This window comes from Sinohyriopsis cumingii, chromosome 14, assembly GCF_028554795.1.
Source record: "Sinohyriopsis cumingii isolate HCF-2022 chromosome 14, ASM2855479v2, whole genome shotgun sequence".
Classification (NCBI taxonomy): Eukaryota; Metazoa; Mollusca; class Bivalvia; order Unionida; family Unionidae; genus Sinohyriopsis; species Sinohyriopsis cumingii.
Genome location: NC_142974.1, coordinates 46470078 through 46490084, shown reverse-complemented (window position 1 = coordinate 46490084; position 20007 = coordinate 46470078). Strand labels below are relative to the sequence as shown.

The 20007-nt window shown below is 33.6% G+C and overlaps 1 long non-coding RNA gene across 7 annotated transcripts in view; it reads right to left on the bottom strand.

Annotated features, from left to right (window-relative positions):
• Positions 1 to 19061, bottom strand: part of LOC149783696 (uncharacterized) — a 33746-nt gene extending 14685 nt beyond the window's left edge. For 2 of the 7 annotated variants that reach the window (XR_016413651.1, XR_016413656.1), the window contains exons 1-6: positions 18640 to 19061; positions 14524 to 14622; positions 13675 to 13781; positions 12505 to 12624; positions 9327 to 9411; positions 2850 to 2945 (exon numbers count right to left, since the gene is read on the bottom strand). This is a non-coding gene — a long non-coding RNA (uncharacterized LOC149783696). Of the gene's footprint in view, positions 1 to 2834; positions 2946 to 9326; positions 9412 to 10708; positions 11023 to 12504; positions 12625 to 13674; positions 13782 to 14523; positions 14623 to 18639 lie in introns of all 7 variants that reach the window. The other 5 variants (XR_016413654.1, XR_016413657.1, XR_016413655.1 and 2 more) reach the window with 5 other exon arrangements.
• Positions 19062 to 20007: the final 946 nt, after the last annotated feature.

The window sequence follows — 20007 nt, the reverse complement described above, 5'->3', positions numbered from 1 at the left end:
AAAAAGAGCAATAACATGGAACCAGTCTACTTAAATTTTGTAACAATGTCTATTTTGACTGTTCATGCATACTGCAAAGACTGGGAACCAACCCACTTATCTTCTGCTTCAAATGTAAGGGCCTACATCAAAGACAAGGATTCACCAAACCTGCTTCCTTACGTTTAATCTAGCTTCTAGTAGACTTCTGCCACATAGAACAGTTTTGGTTTCTTCTTTCTCATCACACATGGATAAAATACACAATCATGTAATCATTTTCTACATACTGTCCAGAGTGTGCATCAAACCTTCATATACCTAGACAATGAAACATGCAAGGTCATTACTGATGTGAAGGTCAAAAACTGTTGTAATATAACCTTCACAAGTAAAAACTGCAGGCATAATTCTACTGTCTAGTCAATGTTTACAAGTCTCAGTATTACAATTAACAGATAGATGATGATAACCATAAAATCCAGATTATGAATTTACTTATAAATAATACAATTACTATACAAGAACATTATTACATAGTACAACGTTGTCAGTGTTCTTCTCATTCACCGACCACATGGTGGTGCATCTGGTCAACAAGCTCCTGACATTTCATACATATCTGAATTGACAGTACTTGATCCCTTAGAGAACACTTGATTACAGAGCCAAACAAACTAATGCCTCCGGACTTTGTCTTGGTCACATATGACACATTCTAAAAGGGATTATAATGTCTTCATGGCTAAGACTCAATCTGGTATTATAAATTTGTGTTTTATAGTATTCATAAAATACACTATTTAATTTCAAAATGTAATTAATTACAAACCAGGAAGTAAAATAATTTTCAAAATGCAATTAGTTCCAAACCAGGAAGTAAAATAAATCTCATTTAGAGCTGTGATGATTTTCATAATAACAGAAAAATATTTGAAAAGGTGGACTTGCCTCAGGAAATAACTCATTCACAAAACACTAATTTTTATATGCACCTAATTTTGATTTGCATTAATATCTATCACAGTTCCAAGTTTTGTCCATTATTTTCAAGCATGGCTATGTGTGAGATGAGAGTTGCAATCAGTAATTTAAAAACAGAAGATGTAAATGGATGCTTTTGGGACAGGTGACCCAATGTGTTATACCCTTTAGATGAGTACCAGCTAATGGTGACCGTTTCCTGCACATTCTTGGTCAATCTGAACATCAGACATCATGCCCATGCAGTGGGGATCAACAATGCCCCCATTTATGCATGTTTCTCATGGCAATACAAATAATGGCATAACCATTAGAGCTAAAGCAGCAGTTCAGGCCAACGTTATGGGAAAGAATGGCTGGTTTGGTATATAACATTTTTAATTTTCTATAGGGGTGGGAGTGGCCCCAAAAGGAAAGCCTAACTGTTACTCCCAAACTAACATTCTCCTAATAACAAATATAAAGCATATTAGCATTCAAGCTCCCAGTTTCTTTCAAGATAGCAGGAAAATACATTAATATTTACAACAGCATCAATGAAAAAATAAATAAAAGTCAAACAAAACATGGAGTAAAAAAAATCAAGATATTTAATTGTGATATATGAACTATGTGGATTAATTAGTAAAGCAATTATTGGGGCCCCGAGTGGCCGAGTGGTCTAAAGCGCTGTCCGTTACGGATCATTGCCATCTCACCTCTGTCTGCGTGGGTTCGAGTCTCAGATTCAGCCAACGTGGGTATGTGAGAAAGCTTGCCAGTAGCTTCTCGTGGGTCGGTGGTTCTTTCCGGGGTTTTCCTGGGTTCTTCCTCCACCATTAATACTGGCCGCCATGTATAGCCGATCGTGTGCTGAAAAATGGCATTAAACCCTACAACAACAACTACAACAAAGCAATTATTATGATCAAATGTGTACATTTTTGATAGGTGATTTGAGTAATGACAGGTTATTTTAATGAACAGTGACCACAAAATAACTTTTCTGCAATAAGATGGAACAATCCAAAAAAACAGAATGGGTAATTTCAATCTTCACATCTTCTTTACATGTTTATTTGATTTAACAAATTTAAGCAAACAATACTAAATTGTAGTAACAACAACTATTACATCTGTTCATGTACGAACAAATATAATTTTTTGAACAACTTTTCACCAACTTTTGAATACCGAAAACACCAACCCAGTGATGTTTTGAAACATCATAATCGATATTTTAAATATGGAGATAGCATCAATGTGAATGCATGTGTGTTTGTGTGTGATCCATGTGTTTACACAGTGCCAAGAAATTAAGGAAAATATCATGAACATCCTTCATTTCCAAGAACAAAGGGACAAACACCAATAAGTTTGTTGAACAAAAGAACTCTCTAGGAAGTCCTCATTATCAATCATATCAACCAATAATATTAAACAATACTTCAAACAGACATTTAAAAAATGTTATCAGTGACTGTCCTATTTTTGCAATGAAATCTAAATAGTTTCATTCTGGCATGCAAGTTTGATTTATTTATCATGGGTTACTATATTTATCATTGGTTACTAGCACTGATTTCCAGTCGCTTTACAACAAGTTAAAAAAACTTGTTTAATGCAACTCTATACCAGAAAAATAATAAAAATACATAAAATCATTCTAAATTTTGTGAATAGTGTGTAGATAAACAATATAAATTAGAAATACATGGAAATAATTATATTTTCAAGACTCAGAATTTCCATGGCAAATACATCTGTGAGAAATTAAAATGAAGAACATCATACTTGTAATATAAATCATAAAGAAAATTGGAGAGATAGCATAAATAGCATTTATCCCATAAAATCCTTTAGACTGCAAGCAAACAGTGTTGATACCATACCTAATGATTCCATACCTAATGATTCCATATCTAATGAAAGTAAGCAAACTGGACTTTTCTTTGACATCACTGCCATCATTTCAGTAAGCCGGTATGACAGGTTATAGGTTTCTGTCCATAAAAGAACAAACATTCCCGTCATAATGTTTCCAGATCAATTAAATCAATCATTTCACAATGTCCGTATAAAATATGACCCAGATGACTTTCACCTGAAAATGATCTACATAACAGGGTGCTCTGTACAACAAGAACAAGCTTGCAATAAGTTTAACGGACATGGCAGCAGACACCATGCTGACGGCTGTCTCATGGCAGCAGTGTGGACAGGTGTTGGTTCATTATCAACACCACCTGAGGATTCTAGCACTGATTTGTGGCTAGGTGCTAGATTTTCACTAGCCTTTATCTGAGCATGATGGCCTAAAAGCTCGATTCAAAAGTGACGTCTTGGCCAAACAAGAATTCAACAGTCTCACAAACCACATATATGACACTACACACCATCACACTTCTCATCAGAAGAATTGTCATAGATGAACTCAAAATAGACACATACATCAGGAAAGAAATACACAATGATATCTCTACTCCAAAAATTCTAAGATAAAATGTTTCACTAACATGAACTAATGCCAAAGTTTCACTTTCTTGAATCAGTGATTTGCTTAACAACACTGCCAGGTTTCCAATCTGTTCCACAAAACTGTTTTAGAGTTTCAAATACAGCATTGCCATAGTTTGCTTGCTCAGACAGAGATATTTTGATGTTTTTTGCATCCTTACTTTTTAATTTCTTTTTAGATTCTAATTTATTAAATATTCCATTTAAGATCTATATGATCATTAGTTTAAAATGTTTGGTAATATAAATTAAAACTGCAGTCTACTTTTAACTTCAGTATTTTAATTAGGTTTGGTATTCTCCAATTCCATACTTATTTTCAAGGTACAGCTGATACAGTTTAATATACTTTGGACTAAATGTAATAATGATATTTTTGGGCTCAAAAGCAGTCACTGGTAGATACATTTCCATGAACATTCCCCCACTGCAATAATCTGATAAACTTGAAAACTTTAAAAAAATAACTACCATCATCACCCAGTATTTTCTTTTATTAAGTGTCATCACAAGATTGTCAGCCATTTTGAATTTTCTAGGTAGCCAGTATACTATACTGGTGGATTTGTTGTTGTTGTTATAGGGTTTAATGCCATTTTTCAGCACAAGATAGGCTATACATGGCAGCCAGTATTAATGGTGGAGGAAGAACCCGGGGAAAACCCCGGAAAGAACCACTGACCCACGAGAAGCTACCAGCAAGCTTTCTCACATATCCACATTGGCCGAGCCCGAGACTCGAACCCATGCAGACAGAGGTGAGATGGCACTGATCCGTGATGGAGAGCACTTTAGACCACTTGGCCACTCGGGGCCCCCCTGTACTGGTAGAGGAAGAACCCAGAAAGAACCATTGACCAATGGGAAGCTACTTGGAAGCTTTCTCAAGTACCCATATTTTTCAAGTCCAAGACTTGAACCTCACAATGCTGACAGTTGTAATGGCAGCGATCTATAACAGTGAGCACTTTAGACAACCCAGACACCCATGGTCCAACATACATTTGTAAAACTTCTCTGATGAATACAATGTTGAAACTAAGCCAGAACACATGTTATATGGCTCAATGTATCAATCAAAAATTGAGTTTAACAACATTGTTTTTTTATGCTAAAGTAACCAGATTTGCTAACAGTTGCCTTAACCAAAACTCAATACATGTATGTCAAACACTACAAGAACTCAAAGGGCAGTGTGATTTATGTCACAACAAACACATTATGGGTTAACAGTTAACTACAAATTGCATGGAGCACATTTAGGTGAGCAACTTTGAACTGGTTTGTAAGAGATCTCATGCATCACTGATTTCCAAGTGTGAAAATCCAAACAAATTCTGCATACTTTGCAGACTGATACGTCCTGACAACTTCTATGTAAGCTGTGTGCATGCATGGGCTTGCATGCTTCAGAATGAGTGTAGATGAATTTAATGACTACAGGCATGACAGATGGATCATGGTCAAAACAACAAACAAGAACTGTGCTGGTGCTGTAAGTGCTAGCACAGGTCTTCCCCACCCTTTTAGTTGTGTCTGCTTGTTCCTTTGCAGTCAAGTTCAAATGAAATGGGGGACTGGAACAGCGACTACGAGAATCATCACTGTTGTGGGTTTGTTTTACATGCCTTACAAAGCTGTATGAATGTTTACCAATAAGCTATACCCCAGCTTCTTAAAGCAGTATTTACCTCATCTTATCACTGTAGAACTACATACATGTCCAAAGCCATATATAACATTATTTGAAAACAATGTCCAAATATTACCCAAAATAATTTTAGTCAAAATAGCATAAATCAAACATTCAGATGATACAGTAAGGAAAATACAGCATTTATTATTCTGAGATTTGTATTGTTATTTTTGTAATTTTAATTTATTAAATTGCTTTTATAATTTATATTATACAGAATCTGGCCCTAAAATCCTGAAGATCAGTGTAACAGGTACTTGATTCCCACAGACCATTTTAGAATGTCATTCCAAAAGTTTTATTCCCATGGCAGCCAATTACAGCATACTACATTCTGCTCAGTCTATTTCCAATACAATTTTTTTGCTTGCAAATGGATGTGCCAAAATTCTTAGACTACTCATTCAGTCCACTCAATACCACACACTGTTGAATAAATTGTGATAAAGGATGACTTATTTGAACTTCTCCAGGCAATGTGCCAACTCATCATACCCCCATTTTTGTTGCCTGCAAAATTAACGTAACAGTTGGTTATGAACTCAATATCTTATGATTGAAAGTTTCATTATAACAGTATCCATGCAAAAGTATGAACTAAACAATGTGGAGAAGGTCAGTGATAATTAGTACCATATAGTAATGCATAAAGAAGGTCAATGCTAATTAGTACCATATAGTAATGCATAAAGAAGGTCAATGCTAATTAGTACCATACTGTAATGCATAAAGAAGGTCAATGCTAATTTTAGTACCATATAGTAATGCATAAAGAAGGTCAATGCTAATTTTAGTACCATATAGTAATGCATAAAGAAGGTCAATGCTAATTAGTACCATATAGTAATGCATAAAGAGGGTCAATGCTAATTAGTACCATATAGTAATGCATAAAGAAGGTCAATGCTAATTAGTACCATATAGTAATGTATAAAGAAGGTCAATGCTAATTAGTACCATATAGTAATGCATAAAGAAGGTCAATGCTAATTAGTACCATACTGTAATGCATAAAGAAGGTCAATGCTAATTTTAGTACCATATAGTAATGCATAAAGAAGGTCAATGCTAATTAGTACCATATAGTAATGCATAAAGAAGGTCAATGCTAATTAGTACCATATAGTAATGCATAAAGAAGGTCAATGCTAATTAGTACCATATAGTAATGCATAAAGAAGGTCAATGCTAATTAGTACCATATAGTAATGCATAAAGAAGGTCAATGCTAATTAGTACCATATAGTAATGCATAAAGAAGGTCAATGCTAATTAGTACCATATAGTAATGCATAAAGAAAGTCAATGCTAATTAGTACCATATAGTAATGCATAAAGAAGGTCAATGCTAATTAGTACCATATAGTAATGCATAAAGAAGGTCAATGCTAATTAGTACCATATAGTAATGCATAAAGAAGGTCAATGCTAATTAGTACCATATAGTAATGCATAAAGAAGGTCAATGCTAATTAGTACCATATAGTAATGCATAAAGAAAGTCAATGCTAATTAGTACCATATAGTAATGCATAAAGAAGGTCAATGCTAATTAGTACCATATAGTAATGCATAAAGAAGGTCAATGCTAATTAGTACCATATAGTAATGCATAAAGAAGGTCAATGCTAATTAGTACCATATAGTAATGCATAAAGAAGGTCAATGCTAATTAGTACCATATAGTAATGCATAAAGAAGGTCAATGCTAATTAGTACCATATAGTAATGCATAAAGAAGGTCAATGCTAATTAGTACCATACTGTAATGCATAAAGAAGGTCAATGCTAATTTTAGTACCATATAGTAATGCATAAAGAAGGTCAATGCTAATTTTAGTACCATATAGTAATGCATAAAGAAGGTCAATGCTAATTAGTACCATATAGTAATGCATAAAGAAGGTCAATGCTAATTAGTACCATATTGTAATGCATAAAGAAGGTCAATGCTAATTAGTACCATATAGTAATGCATAAAGAAGGTCAATGCTAATTAGTACCATATAGTAATGCATAAAGAAGGTCAATGCTAATTAGTACCATATAGTAATGCATAAAGAAGGTCAATGCTAATTAGTACCATATAGTAATGCATAAAGAAGGTCTTTGCTAATTGATCAGGAACTAAACTGCCTGCAGTAGTGTGTGCACTCACAGAATAATGTTTTCACATGCAGTTGAGTATATGATTAAAGATATTATCTTTTCCAACATGAATTATCTCTCTCCAGCCAATGACTAGCAATAGTCAATTTTGTTTATCCATAGGTCATGCTAATTTTTTCCACTTTAATATCCAAGAAGTTTCAATAATTAACTGCAGACAACATTGCATTGAATTTAAGAATATCAGAAAGATTGTGGTTCTGAAAGTTTCTGACCAGTTTGGATTTTTGCCAGTTAATAATTTTACAACATTCAATGTAGTTTATTGCTCTGAATTTAAGCGAAAAATCTCATAGAAAATCTGTTTTCATTTAGCAATGGACTATAATTTTTCAAAATTACATCTAATTAATAAATAAACACAAAGATCCTGTCTTTCAATAAATTAATCAGTTCATCCAAGGAATTTAAAGGGCACATGAAAGAAACAGAAATATAAAGCCAAGTAAAATTAAGAAATTTATTTGTTATCTATACTCACTGTAATTAATGATAAGTATTACTATTGGTAAGATTCTAAATGTGTGACTAGATAATCATGCACTCAATTTCATTTAAAAACATTCACTGCTTATTGTCAAATTAACTTCTGCTAAGGAAGTATTTTTTTTTAATGAGACAAAAGGAGAAAAATCAATATTGAGTAAGACCGCATAAAGGATTTTACACCTGTAACTTTTTTAGTGAATGCAAATGAAACAAGATTTTGTCAATTTTCACAAGTTAAATATTTTAACAATATCCTAATAATACAGTAATAATAATAATGGCATAATAATAATGGCACTGAGTGTATACATCATTCTCAAAAGGGTAACTTTTTTCATTATGTATTGTTGTTAATAATAATAATAATAATAATAACAATAAGAAGAAGAAGAAGAAGAAGAAGAAGAATAGCAACAGAATGTAGAATTAGTAGCATTAGTAGTAGTAATACTCAAACAACTACAACAATAGCTATGATGAAATAAGTTGCCTTTGTTGTTGTTGTTGTTTTGGGGTTTAATGCCATATTTCAGCACACAATAGGCTATACATGGCGGCCAGTATTAATGGTGGACGAAGAACCCGGGAAAACCCCGGAAAGAACCACCGACCCAGCTGCCTTCGTAAGAATCATATACACATTTAACTTGCCCTTTAAGAAAACACAAGGTACTGTATGGGTGACACATACATTGCATAATATCAGGTTGAGTTCAGACAATCACCATGTACACAAATTATGTGGAAAGCTATTTTAAATTAGCCACTTCCTGAAACCTACATGTTGTTTGGGATTTTGTGTTAAAGCAATTTTCTGATTGTTTAGAATTACAGTATTGGCAGTAATGAAGGTCTGCTTGTTCTGCTGGAGCTAGAGAAAGATGGGGTGGGGGAGGAGAAAATGAGATGCAAACTGAATATGGTCTAAATATGGTAATATAATGTGTATACTAGCTTTATAACTCAGTTCTAATTGCAAACTGTACAGACTTGGATCCACTGTTGTATAATTTTCTGGCACTATATGGGTGTTCAGTGTAATCAGTAGAAAAAACAACATGGACCATTCTTTGACAGCAGATTACTACAGTCTATGTCTTTGTAGTTGGGCCACAACTAATAAGCAACTATTGACAATACACATTTGTACATGTCTCATAAATAAGAAAATAAAGTACTTTCTGAGGTGATATTACCATCATTATTGAATTTCACCAAAGCTATAAAATGTCTATGCATTATAATGACCTTAAAAAGTGCTTTGCCATTATATAATATCCTGACAATAAAGACTACTTGTTATTATGGGCAGGTACTCTGGAATGTTACATTTTACATTGTCATAAATAAAAGTCTGTGTGAAACAAAATGGAAAATAAAACAAATAAAAGAAATAAAGAAATAAAGTATGCATAACCAAAGTAAAACAAGTTAAGTACATTGGTACATTGGCTACATTGGTACACTGGCTATAATAATTACTGTTACTTTTGTCCTGATATTTAACACTCACTCTAGAAGCCTTGACTGATCCAACTCTGACCTAGATGGCTTTTTATAGATTGATGACACTGTAACTTTTCTGCCAAAAACATCTCCTGCAAGTGAAACCAAATAACAAAAACAGTGTAGAGTTATTTTAAAAAAGGTCTTATATGTTATTGATTAATCAATCAATCAAATAATACAACCAGTCATACATCCAATCATCCATCACCACACCCATTCACATGTACATATATGCATATTGTGAAAGCTTTATGTTGTTATATTTCCACTAACATGCTCCGTCCATATTATATAAATCTCTATAAGACACATTCAATTTGACTGGTCAAAATTATGACCACTTCCAAAAACATCACACCTTTCTAACTGAGACTTTTAGTAACATGATATTCACAATGACATGTCTCACTTGCTTTGCTATTCAGTATAATCAGTGTGTAAAAAAAATACTAATCTGTTATCAGTATTATTATCATTACAGTATTATAATTATTACAGTATTATTATTACAATATTATACTTATTACAGTATTATTATTATTACAGTATTATAATTATTAACTGAATGCCATGCTAATGAAAACAAGATTGCCCTTCAATAATGTTAAAAGCCAATGCACTGCAGGTGCCCTGTGGAGAGTTTGATTACCAGGTCTTTTACACACTCTGCAGGGAAAACACTATATACAGCAGTTGAAAATTTCTAAACAAGAATTTCATGGGCAATATGAACTACTTTTAAAAAGTTCTAAAATCGATTATTAAGTTTCATAACTGAAAGGTCAAGAAATGAGTTTAACACATTAGCTCAAACAACCAGCATGGGTCTACATGTATGCATGACTTAATTTCAATGGTATTTAATGGGATAAATTTTTTGCAAAACTTAATAGGGGCTTTCTCTGGTTTTACACTTCATCTGATATGACTGATTTGGGGTGGGTGGGTGTGAATGCACATCTGTAAAGTTAGTAGACTATGAGTGGATGAATGGACGGAGTCAAACTTTCAGATAATCCAAATGTATTTAAGCTATTCTAACACAGATTCATTTCTATTTAATAAGAAGCGTTCAGTGATACTGCATGGTTGAGTTTTCAAACTGGGTGAATGGGAGACAACTTTAATTTTTATTCCTCTTCTATGTCAGCCGGCTTGGAAACAAAGTTTTCTGCTGCGGTTTAAATTTAAGTTAAGATGAATATAGTACAAGGTCATTAAGCAGAGTGCACATACAACCCTATTTAGACTATTATAACACAGTGTGGAGTAATTCAAATGATAAAAATATAGCAAAGCTAGCACATCTTCAAACGACAGCATTCAGGCTAATATCAATTCAGAAAGAAAGCAAGGAAAATGTAGCCGGTAAATTAAAATTATTACCTATTAAAGACTGAATCCAGCTGAGAAAAGCCAAATCCAGCTGCGTAAAGCCAAATTAATGTACAGGATATCCAGTAATAGCGCTCCTGAATATTTACAATCACTATTCCAGTATAGGCTACCTGGCAAAACTCCCCAATTGCGATCCATGTCTACCAAACAGTATAAAATTCCCAAACCAAATAGGAAATTATTTTAGAAAAGGTTTCCAATACTCTGGAACTCTGCTATGGAATAGTATTCCAGTTGATATTAGAAATGCCCACTGTATCCTTCTTCCAAACCCAATATATCCAGTGGCTTCAGAGATGCAGCTAAAATAAATATATTCCTTTGTATGACAGCCTAAGGTAGATTAGTTCTTAGCTTACCCTCTTTAAATAAGGTCATTATTATTATTATTATTATTATTAGGCAGCAAAAAAAGTAATTAATTTATAGATAAGAAGTATAGTAAAAGACATTCATGTCACACATGCGTTAGACATTGATCATTTCAGCAACTGGTGTCATTTTTTCAGACTTTGCCTCATCATACCTTTAAATGTTCACTTTTTGGGGGATCCTCATACATCCATATTCCTTTGGATAGTCATTTTTTTAATGGTCCCCAGAAGTGCATATGGCAAAATCAAAGTTAGAGGATGTGGGCATTTTTGGTAAAAATTAAAATAAAGGTATGATCCCGTACAACCTGGGTTGAATGTCATGTGCTGTGATGTCCTAATGAAAGTTACACATGTTGATGAAAAAACACAAAAACAAATGCCTTTTCAACTTTGTTTCCATGTGCGCTGTTATATGTGTATCATGTGACCATCCACCGTTATGGTACAGATTCTACTCTACAGTTGTGTGAGTGACAATTATATCCAATGCATTGGTTCTGAATATCAGCAGTCATGTCAATGGAACAGTTCATAGGTGAATAGATAAGTAGTACTTTACAGTAAAGTTCAAAAACAATTCCTAAGTACAAACAATTATCATGATCAGGGGTCAATAAAAGAAAACCCCTGGCTGAGGCGATTAAGTCATCTCAATCCCATTTCTCTACAATTTAGTGGACCAGACTGAGTGCAATGTGTCACACTTTATTATCTAATTATTATTTCAGTGTATAATTATATCTGTGTTAATTAGAATATGGAGCAAAGTTTCAATATGTCTGTATAATTATGAGTACTAAAGAAAAAAAAATGATCAAAAGAATGAAGAAGCAGATAAAAGTAAATAGGTATAGTGGATAAATCTAGTAAATAGAAAAATGTAATATTTTACTGACTCATTCATCAGCCTTTCTTTGTTTTAGAAATACCTCTTCAGCAGTGGCACATAATGAATATTATTATTTTATTGCTTTTAGATACATACATTATTTATTTATGCAGCCTCCTGGAAAGGGATGCAACACAGGTATCAAGTAGACAAATTTAATATCCCTCTCATATACTAAAGTGAGGGCTGTGTCACGATTCTCTTTTGATAGTCTTCCATCAATTAAGTGCAACATGGATAACTATACTAATCCAAACACATGCATTCCGATAAATGATGAATAAAAACACTGCTGTCAATTACAGTACAATCAAAATGTCTGAGGACAATAACAGATTCATCTATCTTGCCATATCATTGATTGCCTCTATTTCATACCCATTAGTACCCCTACATCAACCACAATGTCAAAGGTATAAGAGCACCAATTGCGCAAGTCCATGTTGGTGGAGCTGGTATCACAGTACCAAATGTTTTTCTATAGACTTCAGTGCTAATGTTTGATTAATTAAACATACCTTATATCCTACCTCAGCAGGTGTGTCACATGTTGTCGTAAAGAACAATGTTAGGTTGTCAATTTGACAAAGACAGAACCAGGTATTCCACTGCATTTAAGAGAGATCACTCTGCTGAAACTAGACGGGTAAGAGTTATCCAGTTACAATAGATGCATTTTCAACGATGTGTATCACATTTTTTTAAAGTAATAAAAAACACAAAATATGATCTAAATATAAATTGATACATATGTTGCCAAAAGACTCAACTTTTTTAAAAGCCTAATGGAAACTACAAATCGTACATAATGCACCAATCAAAGTAAGTTTTGTTGTTTATTTCTGAATACAATGTTGTCTACACCTTAAGCTCCACCCACCTGAGGTTGCACAATTGGTACTATTATACCTAAAGACAACCTTAATTTTTTGTAATAATCTGTGACACTGCTCAGGACTGTACAATTAACAAGTGTACTTAGACTTGTTTGTGAAAAACATAGTTCGAGGTACCAGGCTGTGTCTTATATTAATGTGTATGTAAATGTCACTGAACTGCTGTGTCTTATGGGAATAAAATAAATTGTTTTAGCTATGAGTTGTGTTTTATGCACTTACTGAACTTCACATTGGAAATATGGTATAAATCACATTATATCATATTATGTAATAACCAGGTCAAAGGTCAATATACTGATTAGTATGTACCTCTCTTATTTCAAGAAGAATTCATATAAAATAAAGGACTTTATACTTTTTTGGTATGCATTAACATCAGAGACGGGTGAACATGACCCAGGCTTGTTATAAAGTATAAGAATTGAACACTTTACACTGACTGCCGATACACGTGGTCACTAGTCCTTGCACCAATATCATCCTACCCATCCTCCTTGTAACACAAACAGAAAGCTTCCCTCCTTTATGTAGTGAATAAAATTGATGCAATAAGCAATCTGTCACCAAATATAGTAGATCACAGCTTCAAACCAGTTGTGTTGGATTTCGGGTGAAATTTAGGGAATAAAATACAGAAAAATGCCAGTGATAAACAATAAATATAAATGGAGTTAAAAACAGGAGGAAAGGGTGCATCTAAAAGGGAGATGTAACTTATGATAAAGGATTCAAATGAGAAAAAAAAAACAACAATGGGAAAAATGATAAGCGAAAGTTTAATTACCTTACCTTTGACAAATATGAAGAGGCAGTGCCCATGGACAGTCCAAAGGCACCTATATTATAATATTCCTTTCAAGCACCAAAATTTCAGGTGAAGCAGTGTGCATTCCCATCTGAAATAAAATGCTGAATAATTTAGATAATATAGATGCATATAAATACATGTCTCCTACACATGAAATTAACAATAATGGGCTTAAGCACAAAAATATATAAATCAAACAAAAATATTTTATCAATTTTTAAATCACTTGTACTTACATTTGCAACAAGACTGAGGACAAATACTTCACAAATTTTCTATCCTAATAAACATGCCCTGGAAAGGTGAGTTTATTTTTCCTGAAATGGCATTTATGGTGTAAGGGAGATAACTGTATGATATACTTAAGGTGTGCTTATTCTATTTCCTTCAATACATGTATATTATGCATGTAATTTAATTAGTTCTTGAAGGTATGTATTAACTTCAGTGCAATTAAATTATCCAAATATTACTAATTACTGGTGATCTCTCAGAAATGTTTGACCCTATTTTGAAATTCCAAATGCTCATTTGGTCAAAAGTAAATAGAATTAATTAAAAGCCAATAGTAGCTAGGTTATAGTTGGTCTTATGCAAGTGTCAATGGGAAATGCTGAATCTGCTAATTCAACAAAAGGGAATGCAAATTAATTGATCTAAATAAACTGCATAAACAATTTCAAAGGCAAGAAAGTGTAAAAAATGTGTTCTCTATCATGGTTTATGGCCTGACTTGAAATGACAAGGTAGTTGCTTTTTTATACATGATTTATTATCTTTTTCAGGTAAAATAGTAAATATTTTGCCAAAGTCATCTATATTATTTTTACAGAACGTATTGGTACCTGTAGTTGCATGCCCATCATTGTTTCGTGTCTCACAACCTCATGCGTCTTTCAAGATCTTGATGTCATCAACTGGGTCAGAACCTTTTGATGACAGGGAAAGTAAGTGCTGATTAAGAAATATTCAACAAAGTAAAATTTAAATTTTAAATATGTTTTACAATAAAAATGATGGAAAATACCATGGCCCAGGAGTGAACATTGGCTGTTCAAGTCAGGTTGCTCTTCACAAGTTGGTTTTGCCTTTTCACTTGAGGGAAAAAATGCAGATTAGATTTATATGATGGCAAAGGCAATGAAAAAGATCTAGTTGCTGTAACATGCACTGCTGTCACATTAGGACATATGAATCTTATGAAAAACAATTCAGAATGAAAATTTTTGGTGCACCAAAACACCCCAAACCACTTAACACCCCGAACCCTCTTGCTACATATATGAAGAAATACAATTAAAATATATATAAAATACTGGAATTTTCTGTAAAAATGCTCATAGTTCTTTATGACAAATTAACACAGAAGTACATACACATATATCCACATAGAAACTTCAAAATAAAAGAATAAAACAACCATTTAACTATTACAAACAAACACGTGAATGTCTTCATTTTTAGTGTATGTATGTGAAGGACGGGTAATTATTCCTTGTAAGAGATCAGCACGTAGATCTCAGCTTGGTTTCCCTTTTTCTGACATTTCCACTACCAGAAATGTCAGCAAACAAGCAACTCTCTACTTGGTGGTCCACCTTAAGAGAGACAGAGACTGAATGGGGGGGGAGGTATGTAGGAAGGCACGTATGTGACCAGGCTCATACATACATAAAAACATATCTAAACAGATGTAAACCTACTATGGCTTCATTACTGGAGAGATATACAGGGATTCATTATCTTAGAGAACGAGGGACAGAAGGACAGAGGCATGTAGAAATGTTTATGGATCAAACAGATAAATAGTTAAACAGACAGACAAGTAGCAAGACAGACAGACAAATACAAATGAACTGGATGAAATAGATGAATAGAGAGACTGGTAGCAAGACAGAGACAATCATAAATGAATGCACAGACCTCTCAACTGAGGGCATGAGACCAGAAAACAGCTAAATAAAGGGCAGCAATATTAAACAGGTAGTTCTTGGAATTACCCACTTGTACTGAAAGTTGAAAACTTTTTTATATGTTCATGCTGCCCCCACCCCAGCTGTTCATGTGGGTATTCTCAGAAAAAAATTACAAAGAATTTTGAAGAAATGTTTTTAATATTTATATTTTTAAATTAGGGTTAATTAGTTTTTAGATGGATATGTACTGAATTAGAATCCTATTTCTAAGCTTCTTTCTGTTCTGTTTCCATGTCAATAATGTATTTGCGTTCGTACTCCCCTCCTTAGGCATTACACCTTTCGGCTGGTTTCCTCATGCTGATACAATCTGTGATCTTTGCCTGAGATCAATGATTGACCTTTTTTGTATGCATACTGGTTTTGTTGCAGTGTTGTATTTCATGTCATTCACCCATTGTGTTGATGGATTGGCTAAAATCAAGTTCGTGAGTTTTCTCCTGTGTTTTTATTTGTTTTGAAAGAAGAAAAAAATTAGCAATGAATAAGTAGCCAAGTGACCTTTATGGTAAAAGACCAAGTGTTCCAATTAGAGTAGAATTGACTTGGTGTGTTGAGGGTGGCAGAATGGAAAGCCTAAGCAATACCAGCTTCGAGTGGACTGGTCATCCCCAATGCTTTCCTCAGTGGCATTTAGCCCCACTATATGGAAACAATATATAAAACGAATGAAAAAGAAAGTTCATTTGTACTGTATGTCTGCATGCGGTGCATTTTATTTGGTATACTTGTAGGTGTTAGTATTGATATTGTGTTTGGGTGCTCAGTTTTTATGTGTTATTCTGCAAGATATTGTTTATACCCTCTCTCTTGGATATTCCATGATGACCCATACTACCTCACATTAGCCAATAACATTGGTGTCCCACTTGCTTCGAGGGGTCTAAGCCTTGTTCCATGCGTACATGTTGTTTTTGTTTGGTGATACAAAATATTCTGTGATAGGCTTGTTATTGTTAGTGTATGCGAGGTACCTTTGTATTGTATGTTCATATTCTGATAGTAGTTCTATTCTTCATGCCTTGGTGCTGGTAGCCATATATCATTGCAGAATTTGGTCTCTATAAACCTTCACGTTTATAAATTTGTATCTTGTATATGGCTTGTATATAATAACATCGTGTTTCTTAATGTTTGTATTTTACCCTAATTTTCATTATAACCATGTCTCTTTCAGTTTTTGTGCATTTAGAATCTATGATCATATGTTTCTTGGGGTGTACTCTTCATTTACATAAGGGGAATACTGGTACTCATTTATATGCATTCCAAAGGCTTCTTCTCCTGTCATCCACACATCATGCAGGTATTAATAAAAAAAGAGCCTGCATGGCTGTGGATCTTATACTAGACCAAGTTTTGGCTGAAGTCCGATACTAATGATATTTACAATTTGACGCTGAAAATACCCTAATAAAAATGAAGTACAGTAAGTTTCATTAACTTTATATACCGCTCATGAAAAAACAATTGATTAATGAAAACCTCAAAGAGAAAGAGATGCAAAACAATGCAGATGTTTAATTTCTTAAATCACATAAATAGTAACATAGGTACATCGATACTAAATGGGTGTGTAGATAGTTCCCAAATGACATCATCAGCCGCCATATTTGTGGTCATTTGGCACATTGACCATTGACTTTTAATGGTGTTTGGAAGCTGAAATAAATTCACTGAATCTCTAGAAACTTTTACAAAATTTACGTACATAAACAGGATGCAAATCAGACTTTCTGTTAGTATCCATATTTGTGATTTATAAGTTGACCTTGCTTCAGTGTGCCTTGTTAAAAATGGTAAATTTTGGTAATCGCACAGAGAAACTGCCAGGTTGCCCATTGTCCAGGTAAAATGGGCAGAATATCATCTGCTAGTGACCTCACTGGGAAGCATCTATATAAAAACATTCAAACAGCCAGTCAGAACAAACACCGAGTGGTCATAATGCATTGAATAAGCAAATACGTGTGAGGAAATTATCGACTTACAAGTTCATTTAAATAATTAACAGATGTCACTGAATTTCTTCAATTTATAATTTGTCATTAATGATGCTCCCAAAGGTTTTCAGTTATACAAACTGCATATTAACATCAGTCATATATGTAGACCAATACCTTGAGCTGTTGTCTTAAAAATTACCGCCTGAATACAATGGTAAAAACACGGAAAAAGGAATGACTATTGTAGACATTATAGATCAAGCAATTTTTTTTTTATTGCTGGTTTACCTTACGCCAGTAAATCATATAAATAAGCTTTTTTTTATAATTCATTTTTATATGCAATGAGAGGGTTTGATTTGGTTTGGGGTGTGTTGATGGACCCAAAAATTTTCATTGAATAGTTTAATATAAGGGGGACAAAATCAATGTTATGAAATTGGATGGGAATTTTTTTTTTAAAGAACAACGTTTTTAAGCATGATACATTTAATTAAAACTTTGAATAAACAAAATACAACAAAAAAAAAGCAATCTGTGCTGTTGATGTTTTTACTATCATTATTTATATGATATTGTAATGGAGCTAATATACATCTGACAGACCTAAAACATATTACAAATGCCTGGACTGGATTTGCGCGGGGGGTGGGGGTCCATATTTTCAGGATCACCCTCCCCCAGCACAAAAAAAAAAACCAATAACACACACACAACTTACAGTCGCTTGAAATGTGACCATTGTTTTATTCTTGCACGTTTAGTTGGTATTATGCAAGCTTTGAGTAAATAGACACATACACGAACATGTTTCTTATTTTTGGGCCCGCAACAAGTCATCCGAGAAAGAAAAAAAAGCGGATACCTTCTAGCTTGTCTAATAGACACAAACTTTTTGCACAGGTGTCCTTTCAAGGAAATTTTGGGCCCTTTTGAAATTTGTATCAACCAACACTTAATATGATCCGGTCCAGGATGCAAATAAAAATAAAACATGGGCATCATAATCGATTGATTTTTATACCTTGGCCTAACTGTCGCATTCCACTCTTGATCACGTGGCATTAATATCAGGGGCACGAACCTTGGACGTACATCCGGAAACTTTTTTCAACTATGAATAAAAGAAGCGCATATAGATGAACACTTTCTATGGCCATTCATAATTTCAAGCATTATTAACTCACGTTTGTGCAAAACTCATGGCAGATCAAGGATATCTGAGGTTTTTCAACCTCAAACAGTCAGTTAACCAACCCACCCATAAACATGGTCACATTTTAGACTGGATTCTTCATAGGTCTGATGAGAACATTCTACTGTCCTCCCTGGTATTACACGAACTTGCATCAGATCAACTCTGCAATATATGCCATCTGGACGTATCAGCCCCTAACCCTCCACCTTTATGTGCTACTAAGAGAAACCTACGTATGATAAATAGAACCAAACTAATGCACGACATCCAAGCTAACCTAACAAATTGCTTACCTCCTACCGCAGAACAACTCGATAACTGTCTGCGTTCATTGCTTGACAAACATGCCCCAGCTACCAAGTGCAGAGTATCAATTCAAAAGTGTTCTACATGGTATTAGTACATCTAAAGATTAGGCGCTATACAAAGTCTTCATTATTATTATTATTATTATTATTATTATAATTATATAACATCACGCTAATGTTCTATAATATATAGTTGGGAATATTTGTTTCTAGACCTAACTCAATGTTGTAAATAAGTTATTTATGATGGTAGCGTACATTGAAGTTCTATATTCTTCTTTGGAGGATTATCAATGATACTTTGTTACAGATAGGTATAAAATGAAAAAGGGACTCCTTTCTGTATTGCAAAAAGGACTTGTCGTCAGCAAAATAATTTCCTCATGCACAGAACAACTTCTTATTGTAATACGAATGATTTAAGGACATTTTACACGACACGAAGTAGAGTCAAAATTGCATAATTAAGTGAATTTTATTCTCGTTATTTATCTAGTTTGTTTTTCAAATTAAATCTGCGGATAATAATGGGTTTATTTGTCCAAATTCGTGAATATAAATATTTCGTTCTTCTAAAATGGGTTCCCGAATGTATATGAAGTTAAATACTAACGGGATTTGCAGCTTCTAAAAGAACTTCTCGTATACAAAAGAGACACTATGTTAATACTAATTTTGTCGTTGTTGTTGTTGTTGTCGGAAATAGGACTTCTCGTCTGCGAAGAAGATTTCCCCGTTTACGAAAAGAGTCATTAGAATAACATTTTTATTTAATAATGAACTAGAATAACCAAATCAATTTATAAACAAGTTATTTCCCCATGCAAGGACTTGTCCCTTTACAAAATGTACCCTATTGATGATTTGAAAAGGTATAATTTTATGT